The sequence below is a fragment of the Akebia trifoliata genome, chromosome 3, assembly GCF_017979445.1.
Source record: "Akebia trifoliata isolate Shusen 1 chromosome 3, ASM1797944v1, whole genome shotgun sequence".
In the NCBI taxonomy this organism is placed as follows: domain Eukaryota; kingdom Viridiplantae; phylum Streptophyta; class Magnoliopsida; order Ranunculales; family Lardizabalaceae; genus Akebia; species Akebia trifoliata.
Window position 1 is genome coordinate 8,069,746 of NC_141377.1, and position 15,694 is coordinate 8,085,439.

Consider the following 15,694-nt stretch of genomic DNA (forward strand, 5'->3'; position numbering starts at 1 on the left):
TGTACCTATTAGAATACCAAATAAATAAAGGGTCAATATCGCTTAACTCTTAAGAATGATTACTGAAAAAAACACATGATCCCAACCTTTTAAATGCAAAATCCAATGATGAGATTTATTCTCGAGATAAGTATCTCCAAGATTTATGTTATGAAGATACTCATAAATCTCAACGATTGGATATTGTGTTTAAAGGGTTGGGATCATGTGTTTTTTTCATAAGTCATTCTTAGGAGTTAACGGAACCCAACCCATAAATAAATGCTTAATTTTAGTTTAGGTGTATTGGTTGGGTTAAGATCATCGTGGTTTCAAGTCTTGTCCCAAACTAGGATGACTCGCTCGAGTCATTTTGGTATCGTTCATGAACGAGACGGATAGATATGGGATCTCAACTATGTGGAATCTTGCGAGATGAGTTGAACGAGTCAATTGGGATTTTATATATTTTAATTAAAATAATCAATGTTTTTAGTATTTAAAAACATGATACTTGAATAAAATGTAAAGATTGGATCTCGTCAAAATTGCAGTACATCTACATCCTGATTTTAAAGATTGGATAAAGTCATCTTGGTATGTCCGAGACAACTCGGTCTCATCCATGAACGAGATGAGACGTCAAACCGAGGTTTGAAATCATGAATATCATTGAGAATATGTTTGAGGTGAGACATGTTACTCTAGTATGTAGAATATCACTATGAGTTGTGATAATCTGATGCCCCCCGATAACATACGCTCCCATCACAAAACCGTAGATCATTTGCCTTGGGATACATAAGAAAAAGATGTATGGTTCTACGTATCTTGAGGCAAATGATCTATGGTTATGTGATGGGATGTAGGGGGCGTATATCAGAGGGGGTGTCAGAAAATCATTATTCTATCACTATAGTCTTACTCGCACGAAAAATCCATTATTGTAAAGTTAATTTCCTATTCTATTAATTTAAAAATGATTGATAAATTCCCTCGAAAATATATTGTAGCATATTCAATCGTGTCCAATGACCCCATGATATTCAAATATTCTCTTGTTAAGACCTATAAACAAGGACAAGATAAAGTTTAAGTAGTGATATATGACATTTATAAATATAAAAAATAATAATAATAATCTATATAGGTCAAATCTAAGTTAATGTCCCTTTAACTGAGTCAGATCTAGATTGGTAAGGATCGATCCTTTTATCAGCCTAAATCCGAATAATATATTACTTTGAAAATGATATTTTATGTTTTTCAAGATATATTTCTTCTACTGTGTTTAATATAAAATGAATTCTTATAAAATAAAAGACTTAAAATGATAAAATAGAATAATATAGCTCTAAAGAAAGAAATATAACAAAAAATGTTGAATAGTTCGAAATTAAACAACTTGACCAATCCGAATCAAATAATCCAATTGGATCAGATCTGATTTAGTGAAAGTAAAATGGTTCGGATATGATTTTAACTAATTGAATCCAAGTTGGATCTGGATAAAAAATTCAGATTTAGATATGAATATACTCAGTTCCAACTTGGACCCGACCCATTTTAAGCCCTTGTGTTACAGCCCTGAATAGATAAACACTTAAACTTAATTTCCACACCACTAACACCTATCAGGTTCTTATCGGTCTTAATGGGACTTCTTTGCCAGAAACAAGTGTGTATATGTGAAGGGTTATGGGAGAGTTATGTAAAGAAGAGTGGTGAGTGGTGGATAGCTAATTATGTAAAATTTGAATCACATTATAAGAATGAGTGTGGAATGGCTGGTTATATGATTTCCAAGATATATTATTTTCACTATGTGATTACGAGGGTAATGGCTCGGATTGTAAAACCTAATTCTCGATTTTGATTATGAATTCTTAAAATTAGATTGTATAAACTATTTTTCAAAATCCAAAATTCCGTTTGGTTAAACTATTTTTGAAAACTGAATTTATAATTGAAAATCATAATCTTGTTTAGTTAATAAGGTTTCTCAAATTTGATTTTTTTATAAAATAAAAATATACCAAATTATATTTTTTTCAAAATAATGAGATAAAAATATATAAGAAAAAAAAAAGTTTGATTCTTGCAATCGATACCTTAAACTTTACAATATAAAGCCCACCAATTTTAGAAATCAAATTTCTACAACCCATGGCCGTTAAACTTTTTTATCTTCCCCAATTTGATGGCTTAGAGCCATCAAATTTCTCCCATCCTTCATTAATTTGATGGTTTCGATTCGTCAAAAAAAAAAATTTGACACCTTGGTATTTATATTTATGAATTATCCAATTAAAAATAGAGAAATTAAAAGGTGAAGAAGAGGGAGAGTAACATTAAAACTAGTGGACAAATGGTAGGAAGAGGAGCACCAAGGTTTTTCTAATTTCCAAAATTATCAAACAAAGTTGAATTAAAACGACGTAATACCTTCCCAAACTTTCTTTGTGGGAAATTATGTTCACGAGGATGACATGGACCTTTTTGTGAGTACGCTCTTCGAATTTCGTCTCGATCATTAGAATTATAATCCAAAATTTTGATTCGTAACCTAGGATCCGAAAGAAGATCTTCCAAGTTGATTTCAACACGACTATGCTTTGAATATCATCGCATATCATCATCACTAGGATCATTCCTTTATCGAGTAATGAATGGTTGTTCCAAATTAGTCTTTCTTATAAGAAATTTATTCATATCTGATTCACAAATTTAATTTATTTAGTTAGATATCAAGATTTTTAACATATTTCTATATATTAAAGATACATATTATTCTATCCTAGAAAGTTATGTAATCTAACATTGAAAAATAATTTTACATATAAAAGAAAGGTAACAAGAACTAATCTAATCTCAATTGTGTAATCAACAATTTCAATGAACAATAAAAATTAAAGTTAATAACATTATAATTTTATAAACAAAATCAATAATCAACAAAGGGGACTCTACTCCTATATATTCATGAAAGGAATAACATTTCATTAAAAAATTAACAATGGGACTCCGCCCCCCTGTATATTTATAAAAAAAAATAACAATATATCATCAATAAATTAACAATAGGGCTCCGCCCCCCTGTATATACAATATTTCATTGATAAAGCAAATAATAGGGCTCTGCCCCCCATATATTCATAAAAGAAATATAAAATTTTCATTACTAAATTAACAATTGGGCTCCGCCCTTTATACATTTATAAAAAGAAATAACGACATAAGTTTAAAGTGAATACCTTTGAAGTTAATTTCGATGCTTGAATAACAAAATTGGAAGAGTATTGATCGTTGACTGATCAAGGCTTAGATTGAGTGATAAATTGAAAAATTCCTGTAAAATTATACTTGGATGAGTAAAAAATATAACAAGTAATGTATATATATTCTTCACCATTAGTATCAGAAATAGAAATTCTAAATTTCTTAGAAAAGAGCAATTCGATGTATATACATTAAAAATGAACACAATACAATTATACAAACAACCCTCAAAACAAACCATGGAAGTTCAAAAGATAAGCAAGTAAGCAACAAAACATGTGTACCACAATAAATTGGTACTATCAAGCACAGACTTTACCACCTCACTGAGGAACCAACTTAGATATTTTGAACATATGGCTCTCAAAAGTGTCCATATTTAGATACATACTTTTTAAATATATACATGTTGTATTAAATTTCAACATATTTGTTATGAACTATACCAAAATGCATCTACCCACAGGGACCGAAAAGGCATATCACTAAAATATTTCTAACTCCACATCATACTTACTAATTTTATTATTTAAAAACAGGGAAATATCTATTATGGAACCAATTACATTCTAGGTTGGATAAAACAGTCACCAAAATCATATTTAAATAGTGCTGCCAACTTGATCACCATGTTAACTTCTTCACCCTATGTGGATAATAAGAAATGTTATTAAACACCAATACAACAGTACTCACTTTACATGACATAGGTGAGGAGAACAGTGTAATAAAACATTCAACTTACTAGGATCCACAGAAATAATTGACACAAGAGGACCAAAGTTGAAATTAGACTTTCTATTTCATAAAGTTGAAATTAGACTTTCTAACATCTTCTCACGAAATGGCATTACTTAATATGTTTTTAAGAATGAATAATCACTTAACGTAAGGAAAAAAAATGCTAAACGATTGTTGATAAGAAAGGATAAAATACCAAATTATGAATAATTTGTATTTCACCATAGTCCATAGGGAAGAAATAATAAATGAATATAAGAATTTTAATTATAATAAATATAAATTTAATTGTAATATAGTTATCAATGTAGAGATCTTGACAAGTGCTATCTGAAGGATCCATTTTTATTATAAGTCAATTTATGGAAGTTATGTGCTTTTGAAAACTTTGAGATGCTAATTCAGTTATACAATGAGAGGAAAAAAAAAAAAAAAAACACTCTACATGGTATATCTTATTAAAAGAGTGCAATAAATTGTGAATGAAGTTGCTCAAATGGTTCATAGGACACTTCTATATGTAAATAAAACTAACATCAGCATTTAGATTCATTGTAGTATATATTATATATGGGTCCCGTTCAGCAACAAACATTTTGGCAAAACATTTTTCAAAACATGGGTTAGATGTTTTGGAATGGGCTGATTTTTGGTGAGGATGATCTCTACGGCGAGGAGATCATCCTCACCAAAAATCAGCCCATTCCAAAACTTCTTACCCATGTTTACAAGTTGAAAAATCGTGGACCGTCCATTTTTTGTAAATCATTTTTGATGGGGTTAGAAGTTTTGAAATGGGCTGAATTTTGGTGATGATGATCTCCTCACCGTAGAGATCATCCTCACCAAAAATCAGCCCATTCCAAAATCTCTAACCCATGTTTTGAAAAATGTTTTGCCAAAATGTTTGTTGCTGAACATTTCCCATTATATATATATATATATATATATATATATATATATATATATATAGATATATATATATTTTTTTTTTTTTTTTTTTCATTTCAGATTGAGCTGATTTTTAGTTAGGATTATCTTCTCATCATAGTGACCATCCTCACAAAAAATCAGCTCAATCCAAAACCTCTAACCCATATTTTGAAAAATCATTATTTTTGCATATGTCCCTTGAACCACCCCCATCATGTAATCATGTTTAATCATGTTTTGAAAAATCATTGTTCTTCAATTTTCATCTAGGGTTTGAAAACCCCTTTCACACTCATAAAAACCTCTAACAAAATCAAAATCTCCACTATGGAGAGAGAGAGAGAGAGAGAACATACCAAAGAACTCTTCAGTTCAAGGTTCGAATTCGGTGTTCTTCTCACCTTGTCGGCTGGTGGAGATGGAGAGGGAGCTAGAGTTTCTAAACTATGAGACTCTTTTGAGTTGAAGAGAAGAGACTTTAGTGATGGACTCGTAGATCGTGAGACGGGGGTTTTGAGTTGTCTTCCAACCTTGGAGAGGAGACGGACATTAGAGAGGTTAGAGAGTTAGAGAAGATGTTTAAATTTTTTTTTTTAATCTTTAATTTCTGATTTTCTGTGGACTATGGGGGCAAATTATAAATAAATTTTTTTTCAAAACTTCTGTGGGGGCAAAGTAGTAGAATGTTTAAATTTTTTTTAAAATTATTAGTACCTCCCTGTTAATTTTAGAAATTCTTGTGGGGGCAATTGCCCCCACTGCCCCCACTATAAATCCGCCCCTGGTGAAGACTAATCAGATTTACTTGGCTATTCAGTGAACATGATGTCTTAAACTGACTAGCCGATCTTGTACATTAAGACAATAGATTTCATACAAATTCTTTTCAATACAACGGATTCTTACGATTGTATTCCTTACAACCCTGAATAATTCTTGGATTCATAAATGTTTTAGAGAATTTAACCTTTAAGATATAATTCTCATAGAAACGATCACACTTCTTTACTTATATATGTGACTCTTATTAAGAGTATTTTACTATATTTCACTTAAATAAATAAGATAAATGCATCATTAAAATAACTAATATTAATCTTACATAATTGTAGGTAGCACTTTTACATCATAAAATTGAGATGTAGAGATTTTTCTCTATTTGGTGTTTCTTTGAATTACCCATAACTTAGTTGTCCTATTGAACCTAGATCTTGGGATCTCTTATCAATTAGGTTAAGTTTTCATTAAACTAATTCTTTTAACAAGCTTTAAACTCATTTCTCTCGATTTATTATAAACTTGTTTTCTAGATAATTATTTAATGAAGGATTTGATAAGGTCCCGTTTGATATAGCTGCCAAAATCTGTTGTTAGATTCTACTGTAAGAAATTGCTGTTAGAAGCTGAAACACTAAAAAACTTGTTTGATAGAGCTTTGGAAAAATGCTGTGTTGTTTACAAGAATCTGGTAATTATTGTTTTATACAGCTTTTGGAAGTTGATGTATTATGGTAAAATGACCAGAATACCCTTAAGGTTGATAGTGCACCCAGAATGCATAAAAAATTACTAGAATACCCTTATAAATATATATAATTACAGAGAATGCTAAGGAAAGTGTCAACTTAATGGCCACTGTTAAGACCATGGAAAGGGGTACCCATAAGGCCCAAATAGAGCAATACATAGGTATTGGGAAGGTAAAGGAAAGAGTTATTGACTTGCCTACTAACACCCACTCTTGGGCAGCTTTGTTGGGGGCATATACCAAAGCTTCTGCAAGGGGGCATGGCAAGTTGGCTTTTCACCCACAAGTGCTAGAAGGAAACAAGAACTACATTAGTTGCCCGAAGGAAATGATCAAGAAAGGGGAGGAAGAATGGGAAGGAAGCCTAATGGACCACTTCCAAGGACATCAATTTAGCTATGCACTGGTGAAGAAGGCAGTGGAAAGACTATGGAGCCTTAAAGGGAACTTAGAAATCTTCTCCAAAGGCAACAAACTATACTTCTTCAAGTTCGGGGACGAAGAAGATAGAAGGAAAGCTTTACTAGAAGGCCTATGGCATGTATCCGGAAAACTAATGGTTCTTAAGGAATAGAAGGCAAAAATCAAACTAGAAAAGATGGAAACAGTAGCCATTCCCATCTGGATCAAACTCCACGACTTATCCAATCAATTTTGGCATCTAGAAGCTTTGGGATACATAATGAGCTCAATAGGCAGACCTCTGTTCATGGAAAGTGCCACGGAAAACTTCGGAGAATGTCTTACGCTAGAGTATGCGTGGAAATAGATGCTTCAAGGGACCCCCCTAACAAGCTCTTCGTTGAAGTAGAAGAGGGAGTTGTTGTAGAGGTGACAATCGAGTATGACTGGATGCTCCCAAGATGTTCAGTTTGCTGTACTTTTGGGCACCTGGATGGGAACTGCCTCCCACAAAATAACAAGACTACGAAGGGTAATTGGGAACAAAGCCAAAAACACAACAACACAAGGAAGAAAGAAGGAAACTAGAGAGAAAGAACAGATTAGACCTTGGTTACATATAAACCCACCAACATTACCCGACACAGAGGTCCTAGAAACCCAAAATAGACAGGAAAAATAATTGAAAAAGAACAACCATATGATAGGGACTCTAGACCACACCAGCAAAGATTGGAATGGGATGAGCCAATCAATGATGAGAGAATTACCAAGGAAGTAGGCGAATCTAGTAAGAAGACAGTAGCACCAAGGGACAAAGGTTTAAAACGAAAAGTACTTCTCGGAAGGAAAGATGACAACACCCAACAAAAACAACCCCCCAGTAAACAACCGCACCCCTTACATGAATAGATTCCAAGCACTCCAAGATGAATAGGATAATAAAAGTGTCGAAATTCATAAATAAGGAGACAAGGATTTCAACAACTTAAGAGTGGATGAAATTGCAATGAAGCATACCAAAAACCTTTAAACTCTCCAACAGATCAAGCTAGCAATGAGAGCTATGCAGGAGCATGATATGCATTTAGAGGTTCAAAAGGAGCAAGAAGGGGAGGAAGAGGGGGACACAAATGATACCCAATGAAGTGCGCAACCTGGAACATAAGGGGGTTGAATGACCCTCCCAAGCAACAAGAGGTCAGAAGATTCGTCAAAAAGAACCGCATTGACATCATGGGCATCATTGAGACGAGAGTTAGAGAAGTTAACAAGTATGAGATAGCCAAGCATGTGTGGCCTAATTGAGAAATGGATGAGAACTACACTTGTGCTTTGAGGGGTAGGATTTGGGTGGGATGGAACAAAAATCGAGTCAATATGGACCTTGTGGCTAAATCTGACCAATTGATAACCATGCAAGGGAATGTCAATAGAGGACCCAATTTCTTGTTGACCATTGTCTATGGGCTTAACGATAGACAAGAAAGGAAAATAGCTTGGAGGGAGCTAGAATGTATTGTTGCCAACACCAACATTCCTTGGTTAGTAATGGGAGACTTCAATGCCATAACTAAAGCTGGAAAGAAGGTGAGAAGTAGAAGAGTAACTAATGTTGATGTCAAAGACTTAGTGGAAAGCTTACAGAAGTCAAGCCTTATGGACCTAAAGGCTAGAGGATGCCAACTCACTTGGTGCAATCAACAGGATGACAGAAGAATCATGTCCAAGCTTGACAGAGTGCTAACCAACATCTATTGGCTAAAGACTTTAACTGCTCCGAAGCTGAATTCCATCCTCAAGGGATCTCTGACCACAGTCTCATGTCTGTTACCATGGGGGAGGAAGACAATAACAGACTGAGGCTTTTTAGATTCTACAATTTTTGAGCAGCTGACAAGAGATTCCTCGACCTAGTGAAAACCAGTTGGAATGAACCAGTGAGAGGAAATCTTATGTGTAGACACCCCAATTTGCATGAACCCGTTAGAAAAATCTGAATTTCCTCGAATTGATTTCGATTTAGAACTCAAGCCTCTCAACGGGCCCGCATTGCCACTTGGTAACATTAGTCATGCATACATGCATCACCTCATATTATTTTTGTATACTCATACCTTGTCCCTAATCCAAGTCAATTCTACTTACTTCCATGATCCGATCCGAACCTATATCCATTCTCCAACCTAACCCAAATCCATATTCTAAGCCCAAACCCAAGTCCATATCCTAAACCCAAAACCAAGTCCATTCTAAGCCCAACACCAATCCCATCTAAGTTCATTCTCTCACACCTCAAAATGTGACACATGTTGATCTCCCATAAATCCTCAATACCCAATGCATCATCTAATTGGAGAGTCAACTCCCCCTTGTGAAAATTCAAGAATGCCCTTCCTAAAAAGGTTAGTCAAACTAAAAAGATACTTTGGTCTTTAGTAATAATCCATAAAGTGAGAAAACTTCCAATCATACCCTTAAAAGGTGGGAATCTTCAAGTACATACATGGAGCTCTCTCATTGGTCTATTTCAAAAATATACTTCCACCATTGCTTTATGAGTTATTTACAAATGAACCAATGTTTACTTTTCACCTACCACTTCACCTTTACACATGTCATTCTCCTACTCACCCTCCCAAAAATTACTTTGTTCTCCTATTAGTCCATTTAAAAAAATATCCTTCTACCCTTACTTTATAAGTTATTTACAAATGAACCAAGGTCTACTTTTCACCTACCACTCCACCTTTACACATGTCACTCCCCTATTCATCCTCCCAAAAATATTTCTATTCTCTTATCTCTATTTACCAAAAAACCAAAGATCAAATAATGCTTTTAAGGTTTCTTCACAAATGTCATATTTACCCTCATACAAATGGAAAATCCAAAAATAAACAACCTAAACCTCATGTCCATTTTCTTTATTTTTAAGGTTGGACCACTTTATCCTCAAAAGTTCTCCAAAAACTCTATAAATACCATCATTTTCTATGAACAACTAATGCTCTCAAGCCCCCATCTCTCAACCTAAAACTCTACCAAAATCCATACTCATTCTCTCATCTTCTAATTTCAACTCACTCAACCCTCAACCATCTCACTCAACTCTCAAGGTTCAAGACCACCAAGGGACAAGGTGGGGTTAAGATGTAGTTTATTTATTTTTTAGCTTGCATCTTCTTCTTCTAACCCTCTACTTTATTTTCTTTTTAGAAATCCCTTAGGATGTAATGCATGCCCTCTCCCATCCCCGGTAGATTGGACTAAGGTTCGATCGAAAGGATGGGGGTTGAAGCCATTTTTACCTTAAAATCATGCATCATATTGTACACAATGCACACACTCACCTATGCATGGCAATGATGAAGAAATGTGTCACCCTCTTGATGAGGTGAAACACTAAGTTTCTAGCCATGCATACATGCATCAAAGTTGTGGCCTCAAGGGAACTCCATCATGGAGTCTTTCTAAAAACTCAAACCTACATTCATATTCATAAATTTAATGTGACTACATGGGTTATTCTTTTCCATAGAATGCCCTTAATGTCATGTTGAAAATCAAAACCCTTTGTTAAGGGAACATTTCACTCCAATGCACACACCACCCTTATCATGCATTCCCATGCATTTTAATATTTATTTTCTTAAGATTTTACAAAATAAAATGGCCAAACAAGGTAACCACCTTTGGTGGAGAGGATGGGGTGCCTAACACCTTCCCCATCTTCTAACCGGACCTCCTTACCTAGATATTAGGTAGACCTTGCCCTTTCCAACAAATGAGAGTCACTACAATGCCATGGAAAAAATGATTTTCAAAAAAATTGATTCGGGTACCCATTCACACCCATTTTCCAAAAAAGAATGGTGGTGACTCCAAACAAAGTAGCATTGAGGCTCATGGCGAACATTTCATGTCTACACTATGTACAAGGTTGTCTTGAAGTTTAAAAGACTCAAAACCACCTTGAAGGCTTGGAGTGCTCAACACTTTGGAGAGGATAAGAGAAAGGTCGAACAAACTTATCAGAAGCTGGAAGACATTCAACGAGTCATCTAAGAGCAACTTCTCAATAGGAACCTTGTTGCCAAGGAAAAGAAAATTGCTCATGAATGCTACGAGATTGCTAAAAAATAAGAAGCAGCCAGGAGACAACAATCCAAAATAAATTGGTTGAAGCTAGGAGACTTCACCACCCCGTTTTTCCACAAATCCTTGATTGCTAGAAAAGCAATGAATATGATTACTTCCTTTCAAAATAACAATGGAGCATAGCTAGACAGGGAAGAAGACCTCGAAAAGGAAATCCTTGGGCTTTATAAAAATCTGTATGGTAGATGCTCGAGGACTGACATCATGGAGCAAGAAGTTTACCTCAAGGAATTAGAAGAAGTTGAAGCCAATGAGCTTAGTCTCCCAGTTGAGGAGGAGGATATCAGGTTGGCTCTTTTCTCTATGGATGGAGACAAAGCTCCTGGGCCAGATGGCTTAACTACAACCTTCTTCCAAAAAACTTGGATTATTATAAAGGATGATATAGTAGTTAATGTCAAGTTCTACTTTTAGAAATGTAAGTTGGTTAAAGAGATTAACGCCACTGCCATCACCTTCATCCCCAAAATAGATAGACCAACTACCATAGATGAATTCAAACCCATAGCTTGCTACAATGTCATCTACAAGTGTATATCGAAGATCTTAGCCAACAAAATAAAGAACATCTTAAACCATCTGATCAGCCCCTTCCAATCAACCTTCATTAGAGGTAGATCCATCAGAGACAACATCATGTTGTCCCATGAACTGGTTAGAAACTTCCATAGAGGAAGAGATACCCCAAAATGTACATCCAAGATAGACATCAAAAAGGCGTATGACTCTATCTCCTAAAAAGCCATTGTTTACTGCATGGAAAAGATGAAGTTTTCGGATACTTTCATTACTTGGGTTTGGGGCTGCATTTCCTCCCCAATGTACTCCATCTCCATTAATGGAAGCCTAAAGGGTTATTTTGCTGGCAAAAGAGGTATCCGCCAAGGAGACCCCATCTCTTCCTACCTATTTGTGCTAGTAATGGAATTGTTATCTACTAAGCTCATGGAGCTCACCAGGGAGGGCAGACTGGAGCTGATGTCTAACTACAAGAACCCCCCAAATCAACCACTTGATATTCGTGGATGATCTCATGATCTTCTTCAAAGGAAACCAAACTTCAGCCGAAGCTATTAAAGAGGCATTGGATTGGTTTGAAAATGTCACAGGGCTCCAAATGAACGTCGAAAAGAGTTACGTTTACTGTTCAGGCATTAAGGACAGAGAAAAAAGAGACATTATCAGAACCTTGCACTTAACTGAAGGTGTCCTACCTGTAAGATACTTGGGAATTCCTCTTATTTCTACTCGACTGAAATTTGTAGATTGTCAGACCCTTATAACCAAGATTACCAATAGAATCTAATCATGGAAGGCAAGATTTTTATCTATAGCTGGGAGGATGGAGCTGATAAAATCAGTCCTTAGCAGCATGCACAATTTTTGGGCTAATGTTCTTATGCTTCCTATAAAAGTTTTAAAGGGGATCCAAAGCATTTGTGCAAAATTCTTTTGGGCAGGCCCAGATATGGGGAAAAAGATGCATTGCATCAATTGGGGAAAAATTACTAGAGACAAGAAGGAAGGAGGTTTAGGGATAAGAGACTTGAAAATCCAGAACAGAACGGGCATTGCAAGACAAGTCTGAGACTTAGTGTCCAATAAAAATAGCATTTGGGTTGATTGGATCCAAAACAATAAAATTAAGGGAGGCCATTTCTGGATAATCCCAGTTCCCAAATATGCCTTTTGGATGTGGAAGAAGATCCTCCAAGCTAGGGGAACCATCCAACATCTTGTGACCTACATAATTGGAGTGGGAGAGACTCATTTATATGGCATGACCCATGGACACCCGAAGGAGTTTTGTCGAACAACTTCCAATAGGTTGCTAACTTGGAGTCAATAATTCATAGAGAGGCTAAAGTAAGTGATATAATCAGGCATAACACTTGGAATCTTCCAGTGCATTTTGCCACCAACCTGGGGGGAATATGGGACCAGATCAGATCATTGGACCTTGATGTCACGTTTAAGGACAAGGTAGTTTGGATGCCTGTGCCAAAAGGTTTATTCACTTTGAAATCAACTTACGAGGCTATGTGTCAACCCAACACCCAAGTTAGTTGGCATCATCTAGTATGATTCCCAAATAACATAAAGAGGCACAACACAACTACGTGGCTGGGGTTATGCAAAGGCCTCAAGACTCAAAATAAGTTACTGATGAGAGGCATCATTCAACATTCAATATGCTGCTTTTGCAGAATGGAGGCCGAAGATGAAGCACATCTCTTCCTAGGGTGCAACTATGCCTATGAGATCTGGCAAAAACTTCTTAAGAGGTCTAACATGAACCATACAAATAGGGACTAGAGTATTGAAATTGAATGGATGTGCAAAAATGCTAAAGGAAAGAATCTCATCTCCATAGTCAAGAAGCTAGCCTTCAATGCTTTTATCCACCATATCTGGCTCGAGAGGTGTAGATGATTATTCAAGAACAACTACATCCTTCCAAACCTTCTTGAAGCTATCATAGTTCGGGATGTACAACTAAGGATTCAAAGTGTTGAAGTGTTAATAGAAGACAATGCATCATCAAGAGCTTTTATGAGTTCATGGAACCTGCAGCCTAGGTTTGAGATGCGAACGCCTCTCAGTTGTAAATGGGTCAAGCCTTCGGAGGACTTCCACGTGTTAAACTTAGATGGCTCTTTAAAAGGAAATGTTGGAGGGGAAAGTGCCAGTATTAGAGACAATAGAGGTCTGACGATCGGTGCTCTTGCAGAAAACACTCAAGGAAGATTATTCATTTTTCACGAACTTCAGGCTATCCTAAAAGGAATGAACATGGTTGCTTCCCTTAATGTTAGATCCTTGAAGGTTAGAGTTGATTCCAAAGTTGCCATAGATTGCATTGATGGGAGAGTTAACGCTCCTTGGAGAGAAGAAAGAATCGTCCAAGCGATCAAGACAAAAGCAACACACTTTTAAAGGATAGAGTTCTCCTTCTGTTATAGGGAGAGTAATCAAGCGGCTGACTTCCTAGCTTCTTTTCTTAACATGCCAGGGGTGATTATTTTGGATCCTATGAACTTACCTAGAGAGCTACAAAATATTGTAAGTAAGGATGCGAATGGGCATGCCTATAACAGAATGTAATCTTGTTTCTTCTGGTTGGGGGTTTGCCTAACCCCCCCTTAATCTTCAAAAAAATAATAAATAAATAAGTACAAAAGTAAAATTAGGGGTGATTTAGATATACCCTTATGTTTTGCTGAATATTAGAGATACCCCCCATGTTTTGAAACTGATGACATGCTTCCCTTGATCTCAATTTTTTAAATAGATTAAGAGGAAAAGACTCTAATGCCCCTCATCTTTAATCTTTAACCAAAAATCCATATTTTTCTTCTCCAAATCAGTCATCTTCAACCTTTTTCAGATAAAATTTTTAACTCTCATTATCAATTTTAAGATTGTATTCAAGTTTTAAACATTCAAATCTTAAGGCAAGATATAATTTTTGAGGAAGTATAAAATGAAAAAAATTTGGATAGAAAAATCTAGGATGTTTTACAAAAGGAGACAAGATAGAAAATGATGTATGAAAATAAGGTTGAATAAATTAAAGTTATCTTAAAGGTTGAAAGACCTGAAGATGATTGGTTTTAAAGAAGAAAAATTTGAGTTTTTTGGTTGATGATTAAAGATAAGGGCATGTGAGTCTTTTCTCCTTAGTCTAGTTAGAAGATTGAGGTCAAAGGATGCATGTCATCAGTTTCAAAATATAGGAGGGTATTTCTAATATTCAAGAAAACATAGGGGTATGTCTAAATCACCCTAAAATTAATTGATTTAGACTAATATTATTAATTTAAAATTACAACTAAGGGTGGAGAAAAAGAGAGTACATACCTAGTATCCTCTAACTTCTTAAAAAGCAAAAGCAAATTTTATTTTTCTTACGTCACAATTTTATTTAATATATTTTTTAAATTTAAAAAATATTTATTAATAATATAATAAAATTAATTAATCAAAGTTTTATTTAAAATATTTATTAAAATTCAAATAATAATTTATAATAATATTAGATAGCATTAATTGCACCCCAACTTTTACGTATTACACCTCAATTCAAAATATAAAAAAATACGTATATGGTTGAGAATAAATATCTCTCTCTATTTTTTTCTTGTAACATTTATTTTTTGTAGGTTTAGGATTTTATATGAGTCTAATCCTAGCTGTAGACAACTACTGAAATTGTTTGAATGTGTGTTATAATGTTTTGTAATATTAATTAATAACTTGAGTAAAGTCTTTGTAATGTTTGAATAGTGTATTTTAATCATAGTAACAAAGTTCGGATTTAGTAATTATTCGGCGAAGGTTCAATTTGGTTACTTCAAATAAATCAAAAAAGTTTTGTAAAAAAATTTAGAAAATTTTGGAGATTATACAAAATTTGTTTTTGGGTTTCTTACTAGAACCCATAATCTTCAAACTCGCTAAAAACCCTATCTTCTTCTTAATGTTTGAATGTTGAAAAAATAAAAAATTTGAAGGTCAAAGATAAAAATGTTACTATATTCCATTATTAATATAGGAATCATTGATTTAATCTGCTAGCCCCTACTTCGGGGAATTTTACAAATTTTAGTGACTATGATTTTAATCTTTAATTAATTGGGGTGTTATAAATAATTTAACAAAGGGTAATTT